The sequence below is a fragment of the Nomascus leucogenys genome, chromosome 15 (assembly GCF_006542625.1).
Source record: "Nomascus leucogenys isolate Asia chromosome 15, Asia_NLE_v1, whole genome shotgun sequence".
Classification (NCBI taxonomy): domain Eukaryota; kingdom Metazoa; phylum Chordata; class Mammalia; order Primates; family Hylobatidae; genus Nomascus; species Nomascus leucogenys.
Genome location: NC_044395.1, coordinates 81,081,266 through 81,091,019, shown reverse-complemented (window position 1 = coordinate 81,091,019; position 9,754 = coordinate 81,081,266).

The window sequence follows — 9,754 nt, the reverse complement described above, 5'->3', positions numbered from 1 at the left end:
TCAATGAGATACTATGTGGCCATTCACAATGGTGTTTTGGAAAAATATTTAGTGACTTAGGAGATGCTCTTATTATGTTGTAAAGAATAAAAATAAAGCCAGATACAAATTTACTTTTTTTTTTTTTTTTTTAGACAGGGTCTCACTATGCTGCCCAGGCTGGAAGGCAGTGATGCGATCTCGGCTTACTGCAACCTCTGCCTCCTGGGTTCAAGTGATTCTCCTGATTCAGCCTCCCGAGTAGCTGGGATTACAGATGCCTGCCACCAGGCCCAATTAATTTTTGTATTTTTAGTAGAGACAGGGTTTTACCATGTTGGCCAGGCTGGTCTCCAGCTCCTGACCTCAAGTGATCTGCCTGTCTCGGCCTCCCTAAGTGCTTGGATTACAGGAGTGAGCCACCGCGCCTGACCCAAACTTACATTTAAGTTTGTATCTTATTAAGTATTGTAATATTACAGTGCAATATATTCCCTAAATATATCTTAAACAAAGAAAAACAACTGAGATATATTGAAGTATTTACAGTGGTTGTCAGCAATAGGCAGTATAGATAACTTATGTTTTCTTTGCACCTCTGAGTTTTCTAAATTTTCTTTTAAAAATATATATTTTTTAAACCTGCAGCACCTGCTCCTCTATCAAATTTCAAGTCATATATACATTCACCCAAGGAAAACATTTTTAGTATCTCCTGTGTATCTTTGTGCATCTTTGTACTCTGTTGGACACAGTGGAGACACAGAAATATATATATAATATATTAGGCTTTAAGGCGCTTACAATCTAGAGGGAGAAATTGTTCGTTATACCAAGAAAGGCATGTGAAAAGGGCCCTTAGAACAGTACAAATGAAATGCCACAGAAGGTAACAGAGGAGGTTTCTCTGAGGATGTGAAAGTTAAGCTATTTATCAAATCCCTTAAGAACTGCTATTGAGGTAATAAACAATTGATAGGACTATTTTAATCTGGTAAGAGTCTGCATAAACTATGCCTTCTCACTGGAAAATGGGTAGTATTTTAGCTTTTATTTACTGAATGTCTCCAATCAAATTAAGGCCCGACCTGGTGAGCCCCTTATTTTTCTGAAGAACAGATAAAAGTTAATTTATCAACAATTCATTGTTAGGAAGTAAGATATCTAAGAAAGAATTTGAGAAGTCTTCAAATAACAGGTCATTCAAATCATATGGGGGCACCTGGGTTCATCTTATGATGCTCACTCAGTCCCCTAAACTCAGAGGTATGACTTCGCATGGAAATGAGCAGGAGCTAATGTGAGGATGGAAAAAACACTTTCTATCCAGTTCCAAACTGCCTAGCTAGGGGAGAAAATAAATAAATTATAGTTTCAGTCTATAATGGTTGACCTCACAGTAGAAATACCAATAAAATTGCCCACATAGCTGTCCCATCTTCCACCTTCAACAGCACAATTTTCTATTGGTGAATAAATTGGGGATAGATTATTCCACTTGGATGAGCACTTCTATGTCTAAAGCATGGGCCATGAACTTTAGTTGCTTACAGCAGCCAGGGCAGGCAATATAGATGTGGGAACTAGATGGGTATTAGACCCTGATACCGCAGTAAATTGGAGAGTATGCCTCACCTAGAGGTGCACTAAAGTATACAAAGCACCACGCCAAACATTTGCTTCCCTATATTGTAGCCAGTTTGTTCCTGTACAGAGTGGCCCACAGAAGACATGTTCATCAACACACTATTCACAGTTCCAGGTAAGAGCTATCAATTTATCCACCAATGCTAGCATTCACATCCTGGAAGTGATTCCTTTTCAATGAGGGAGCTAGAACAATGAGAAGCTGAAAAACAGCTCAGTGTGACCAGAGAGCCAAGCGGAGTTTAAGTCTTAAGTCAAGAAATGTAAATGGTGAGGGAAGTTACACCCTACCTAAGGAAATGAATGAGGAGCTGCTGGTCTTCTTCTGATGCCCCCAGATGATATGATGAATTGCTTCATATCAATGGTTCTTACTGGGGCAATTTTGCCCCAAGGGTCATTTGGGAATGTCTGGAGACATTTTTGGTCATCACAACTGGGGGATAGGGGACAATGTGACTGGTACCTAGTAGATAGAGGCTAGGGATGCTGCTAAACATCCTGCAATGCACAGGACAGTTCCCACAAGAAATATTGTCAGCATCCCAGAGGTCAAGAAATCCTGTCCCATGCTCATGGCCAATGGGTGTTAAAAGTAACACATTGCTACGCTGAATCACAGAATTACATATTTGCATGTTTCTTCATTTCTAGGAGTAATCCTAGAGGGCATTTCGGAGGCTGTGGCAGACTGATGGTAGAAATGTTGAGGCAGGAAGCCCTTTGTTACCAAATCAATCCTAGCTCCACAACTGTGATTCGGCAGGTTGTCACAAAGTTTCCACAACACAGTCTCCTGCTCCCAAACCTTCCAGGTCTCCCTACTGCCATCAAGATGAAGATTAGGCTTCTCAGTGTACCTTCCAAGGCATCTCATAATCCGATTATATCCTGTGCTGCAAGCTCCATCTCTAGTCAACACCTGCCACCTGTTCCAGATCTAGACGGTCTTGCCTTCTCCCAAACGTGGCTTGTTCTTCACACCTCCATGCCTTTGCCCATGGAATTCCCTCTGCCTCTACTGTCCTCTCAGCTCCACTCCCCTTCCCTGATTTTGCCAAAGGTAAAACCTCATTCATCCTTTCAGACCCAGTGAAGATGTTATACCCTCTCTATCCCCATGAACCAAGTAGAATGAACCACTTCTTCCCATGTCTTCTATGGCATTTTGTGCTCACCTTTGTTAACCTACTTAGCACTTACTGTCACATGTTTTAGTTGCAGGTGTTTACTTAGCACTTTACTGTCATGTGTTTAGTTTCAGACTGTGCCTGGCACTATGCCTGGCACAGGCTAACCCTCAAATCTTCCCTAAACTTAGTTCAATTGAATCATACTGCACTGTAGTTCTTTAGTGCTTACTATTCATTCATTCGTTCATTCATTCATTCATTCACTTTTGGACACTCACTATGTATTAGGCATTAAACAGGCCATATGGTCTCTCATGGGGCAGAAGTTCTATTGGGGGAGATAGATAATAAAGTCGATTCTGAGGTGAGAAATGGACTCCATAGGCTTCCTGACCATCAACTGCCTCTGCTTGAACTCTCTCTGCGATGAGAAACTCACTTTCTGAAGAAATCTAATCCAATGCTGGTAGACTCAGACTCTCCTTTGATTGAGCTGGAAACTCTCCCCCTGTACCTTCTACAAATGGATCCCAGGTCAGCTCCCTACAGCCATGCAGAAAAAGCCAGCTTGCTCTTTCTCATGATGATGCTTTGTGGATTTGAAGATGGATCTCCAGGCCCTCACTTCCTTCAGTAATTCTCACATGCCATAGCTCAGACTGCTAACTGCTATCATATTGCTCCTACTCCTTTGCGGGTATCCCAGAATGTCTAACCCTATAATTATGATCATTGCCATAATAGCCAAGATACATTAAATATTTACTATCAGCCAGGCATTGTGCTAAGATTTTTTTTTTTTTTGGAAACAGAGTTTTGCTCTTGTCGCCCAGGCTCACTGCAACCTCCACCTCCCGAGTTTAAGTGATTCTCCTGCCTCAGCCTCCCAAGTAGCTGGGACTATAGGCATGTGACACCACGCCTGGCTAATTTTGTATTTTTAGTACAGATGGGGTTTCACCATGTTGGTCAGACGGGTCTGGAACTCCTGACCACATGTGATCTGCCTGCTTCGGGCTCCCAAAATGCTGGGATTTCAGGTGTGAGCGACTGCACCTGTCCTGTGCTAAGCTTTTTAAAGGCCTTATCTCACTTAATTTTCATAACAATTCTATGAGGTGGGTACTATTATTATCTCCATTTTACAGATGAGAAATCTAAGGCTAAGAAGAATAAATAACTTGCCTAGGTTTACACAGTTGTTACATGATAGGGTTGGGATTCACACCCTGAACTGAATTCATAACTATTATATAATACTGCTTTTATGGCCTGTGCAAGGGGCCTTTTATACACCTGGAACTTGGGTAATAACTCTACATCATATTGCATTTTTACAGATGACCGCACAATCCTAGTGATTCATTCACTTCCGTCTTTTTCAATCCTGGTACTGCTAAGGTCCCCGGTTCAGTGCCTGGCAAAACTCGGTATCAATAAATAGTTTTTAAAAAAATAAATCAGGTACATCTTCTAGCCATACCTGCACTTTTTTTTTTTTTTTTATCTTGCCCAAGTACAGGACTTCACATTTATGCCTGAAATATTTAACTTTGTCAGATCCAACTCCTGGCTTTACAATGCTGTAGTAGGCTGAATAATGGCAACCCAAAGATATCAGGACCTAATTCCTGGGACCTGTAATGTTACCTAATTTGGAAAAGGGTCTTTACAGATGTGATTAATTTAAGGATCATGTGATGAAGAGATGACCCTAGATTATCTGGGTGGGAACTAAATGCCATCACAAATGTCTTATAAGGGGGAGGCAGCAGGAGATTTGGCACACAGAAAGAAGAGGTGTGGGCAATGTGACCAGGGAGGCACATGTTGGAATCATGCTGTCATAAATCAAAGAATACCAACAGGTACCAGAAGCTGGAAGAGACAAGGAAGAGATTTTCCCCTGGAGCCTCTAGAGGGAGTGCAGCCTTGCTGACACCTTGATTTTGGCTCAGTGCAATTGATTTCAGTTTCCAGCTTCTAGTACTGTGAGAGAATACATTTCTGTAGTTTTAAGCCACCACGTTTGTATAATTTGTTGCAGCAGCTACAACGAACTAATACAAATGCTGAGTAGTTTTGGATCCTAATTTCCTAATCCAATGAATTAATTGTATCTCCCCAACCTTAAGCCATCAGCAATGTGAAAGATCTTGATCATGTCTTCTATTAAATATATATACTGTACAATCATGTAACTGCCAAAATGTAGACCAGATGCAAGACCACAGGCATTGTCAGCCCAGGCATTTTCAGAATATGTTCATAGGAAGCTAGCTTCACAGTAGGAATTACCACACAAAAGAAGCTTCATGGTTTAGCAAGGAAGTTTGGAAAACACTGGGTTGAAAACATTTGAAAAAGTTTCTCTACTATAGGACTTCTCAGAGCCTTTAGCATGCTAATGCACACTGTGAATGTCCAAGTAGGCATGTGATCTGGTGTGTTTCCCAAGCTTATTTACTCACATTCATTTCACCCTTGGAAAAAGCACTTCTACAAACACGTGTTGCAAGGATCACAGTTAAGAGAAAAATATGTCTGGAAGTCCAAAGCAATTGCTTTGCCGAAATCCACTGGTGGTACTACATTCAGGACTATAACACAGGTCTCCTAATATTGTGTCCGGCATTCCTTCTACTAAACATGTAGAACATTCAAAAAGGAAGCACTGAATGTTACCTTTAAAATAAAGGACACAGATTCTCCAAAGACAACTTTATTGAAAGGAAACTTTTTTTTTTTTTTGCAGTGAGTTAACAGCTTATAGAATACAGCAGTGAGATATGAGAAAGGGTGAATTTTTCCTATCTTTTGTTATTGGCATTGACCCTGAATGTCCTTAGTCCTTTGCAGAAGCTTAAGGGGCTTAGATCAAGGGCAGATTTTGAAATTGAATTTATTCAGATTAAGCAAAACCTTCAGTGAGAGGATTTACTCCCCACAAGCTGTTGCCAAGTTGGGGCTGCCCAGGCCAGGCCCATTTTCCTGAGTCACAATCGACCTGTTTCCAAATTGCTGGCAGTGTATGGGCAGCCAGTTTCCCCAGGACATTAAACATTCAGAGCTTCCTCAGCCTTCTGGATCATTTTCTATCTCTCCAATATTTTGAGATAGGTTTTTTTGCAGGCTGCAGATTTTATAACAATTGTACAGGAAAATGATCCTAGGGACAGTAGCCAGAGATTCAAAGTTTAGAAAAATGCTCCTTCCTTATCAGTTTGCAGTTGACAAATGACAGTGAGATTACTTCTGGCAAGGAGGATATTTTCCCATAACAATCTAGAAGACAGAGTGCAGTTGGAAGGCCAGCGTTACGAGTAGTTGTTTGGGGATTTTTCTTTTAACGCCATATTCTCCTGGTTTACCAGACGCTACTTTTATTCTTCAAGCCTGAAAAATTGCCACTGATTCTGAGAGATCTGCTTGTGGCAGAAATAATAGTTGTAGAGATATCTCTCAGAATAGATGTCCTGCTTCTGGGATACAACATTATCCACCTTCTATTAATAGTTCAAACCTACTTTGCTTTAAGACCTAGCATTTGGAAGGCCTTAAGTCTCAAGTTTTGTTCTTTCATGTTTATATTTTAAATGTAGTTTTTGTGGATGTGTTTCAAAAGTAATGCATATTTCTTTTAGAAATGTTGAAAATACAAGAAAAGCATAAAGACAGAAGTTAAAATCTCCTCTCTTCTGGCCACTAAGAGATAAAGATCATTAACACTGTAGGCTCCTTTTAGAGTCATTTAAGAATATCTCAGCAGGATGCTGATGAGGGCAAACTTTGAGATTAGTCCCTCTAATCCCCACAAAATGGAAGGTAGTCTGTGTGATTCAGCTCTGTATCAAGCACAAAGAGAATCATCTATAATTCACTGAGCTACTATTTTTTTTTAATTATAGTTTGTGAAACTGGATGGGGTCTGTGAACCCCAATGAATAGATGAGGAAACTGAGAATCAGAGAGTGGCTGACTGTCCCGATCACCCAGCATTTCAGTAGTAGAGCGGAGAGTGTGAATCTCTTCTGATTCTCATTTAGTGTAGTTTCCCTTGTTGTAACAGCTGTCTCACTACAGAAAGAATTCTAGCTATAAAATTCCATTTGAGTAAGAACATTTGGCTATGCCCTCAAAGCACGGGCAATTTTCATGCACCAATTTGGCATTATGGAGAAAGAAATGATCTCCACATAAATCCAAATTTCCAAACACCTAAAGGTGAGCTCCTTTAAGCCCAAAGACTTTTATCTTAACTTTAACACATTTCAGTGAAAATTATTCTAAATATACCTTTTGAAGGTCAGGCACACAATAACATTTAATAGTTTCTTAATGACTCAAAATCATAAGCATCAGTTTTTTTTCTGTGCTATAATACAGTGAGACCTTCTGGGATTGGTAAATCGTAAAACCCCGAACTGCTCTAGACTGCTAAGCTTTTATAGTTTTATGTTTGCTTTATATGGATTTTCTGTCTCTCCCTGCACAATCAAGCTGTCAGCTCTTATTTCTTGCTGCTCCCAGTATGTCCAAGATCTTCTCTTTATTTGTTTCCCATCTGCTATGCTGCTTCTAATCTGCATGTGCAGGGGAAGCAGATACTCATGTTTGTTAGAAACATTTGTAATGTAAGAGTAAGTAGGTTCTGAGTGAGTACTGAGGGTCATAAAATTAGTGAGCAGACTTAGGGACATATATTTTGGTTACTCAGAATCCTCGTTAAGTTTATATTCTTTTTAGATTGGCAAATAAATGATGTCTAGATAAATGATACAGGACAGTACTTTAAAAAATAGGCATAAAAAACGCAGACATCCTTTGCTTATTTATACACATCAGTCTTTCCTTGGGAAGTGAACCAAATCTCCAAGCAACAGAGTGGGTCCCGGGTTTTTTAAGTTATTTCTTTCATTTCTTTTAAATTTCTAAAATCAATTTCCAACTTAAAAGTGGTCTTTTCTTTTTTCTTTTTTTTTGAGACGGAGTCTCACTCTGTCGCCCAGGCTGGAGTGCAGTGGCGCAATCTCGGCTCACTGCAAGCTCCGCCTCCCGGGTTCACGCCATTCTCCTGCCTCAGTCTCTCCGAGTAGCTGGAACTACAGGCGCCCGCCACCACGCCTGGCTAATTTTTTGTATTTTTTAGTAGAGACGGGGTTTCACCGTGGTCTCGATTTCCTGACCTCGTGATCCGCCCGCCTCGGCCTCCCAAAGTGTTAGGATTACAAGCGTGAGCCACCGCAGTGGTCTTTTCTAAATTCAAATGGAGAGTAAATGGAAACTCAGCCAAGGTATCACTCATGAGAGACTGGCAAGTACAGAGGACATATCTCTAAACATTGAGGCTGTTTCTCTCCCTAGCAGCTGCTATCTTCCCTCTGCCAGTGTTTTCATTTCTTCACTTGTTGCTTGTGTGTTTTTGAAAAAATTTAAAATATTTCCCTTCATTCAAACTTTAAAATGCAATCTTTCTTTTAAATAATTGATAAGACTGATTTTTCCTCCTGTCACAATATTTTCTCCCAGATTCCAAATTTCTAAAAATACAGTCACCAAAAAACAAACAAGTAAACATGATGGACTTGAAAACTTCAAGCTCGCTTGATGCTGAAATCATTTTTAAAGCTACCATTAGCAATGGTGCTGTGGGAGCGATATGGGCTTTAAAAGCCAAGCGATTTGCAAAATTATGTTAAGACAAGGAATTACTCAATGCAAACACCTGCTTCAGAGTGATCATCAAATTATTCACAGCCTAGCTATGACCCTGCAAGCTGACTTCCCTGAAAGCTGACTTTCCTTTACTCCTACTCTGTGGTCGTTTGCATTTATCAGTAAACACCCACAGACCCACTACCCTTTGCTAAACCAAGAGGCCAAATTAAACAACTCACACTGGAGTTAATGATGGGTTGTAATAACAACAGCCCAGAAACATTTGAATGGTGCATTAACAATTTGCAAAGGACTTCACACGCAGGATCTCACTTACACTTTGTAATCACTCTACGCTTAGGCTGTTCCCTGGGAAAGTTGCCACCAATGAGTTTTCCCAAAGAATGTGCAAAACTTCAAAATAAAACTGAGGTTAATATACTACCCTAAGTCTCCTTTCTACTGTCTCCTCCCCCTTTTTCTTTCCAGCTGTCAGTTTTTAAAGTGTATGTTTTAATTTTCCACGGTTGACCACATCCAAAGCTGTTTTAAGAGGCACGGGATTCTATTCTTCTCTAAAATCTATATGCAGCCGTGGATTACCACAGCTGGTTGTGGTAACATTTGCAAATTCTAAACTATCTAAGACTATTTCTAAGGCTATTGTGAGTGACATTAGGCCCATTTCTGGCAAGAAATCCTCTAGTTGTAATGTATACTATCTTAAATGGTCTTTTTGTGACCATGGTCTCTACCCTTAAACAAATGAAAGGCATATTTCCCCTGATGGGTGTCCCAAGGAGAGCTTGGGAAGAAATCATCATTATCAAGGCAGTTCACCCAGACACACAGACTTGCTTGTTACCGTATTTAAAGAAGTGGCCACAAAGAAATAGTCATTGGATTTACAAAAGGGGGAACCTAGTATGCATTTCCAAGGAATCACATTTTGGGGAGAATTACAGAATAATTACACATATGCTTAGATCACGAGCATTCAATGAAGCGGACAGTATTTTGAGGATTTAAGATGTTGGTGTTGTGGTCGTCTCTAAGAAACCGGGATAATTCAGACATTCAAATGCAAAACCGCACCATTTGGAGAGTGTAATACGGTCTGTTCTGGTCACTGTTACAAATTCGGAAAGGATTCCCTGGCTGCAGACATTAGAGGCACTTAATACTTAAATCTGTTTCCAAATGTAAAGAATAGAACAAAAGTGCTGGGCATTAATGAAACGTATCCTGACACTGGTGTGCTGACACATTTCATTAAAGTGTCACTTTGGGAGAGTAAAAAATAATGACAAGAGCTTTGCTGTGTGCAACTTGATAAG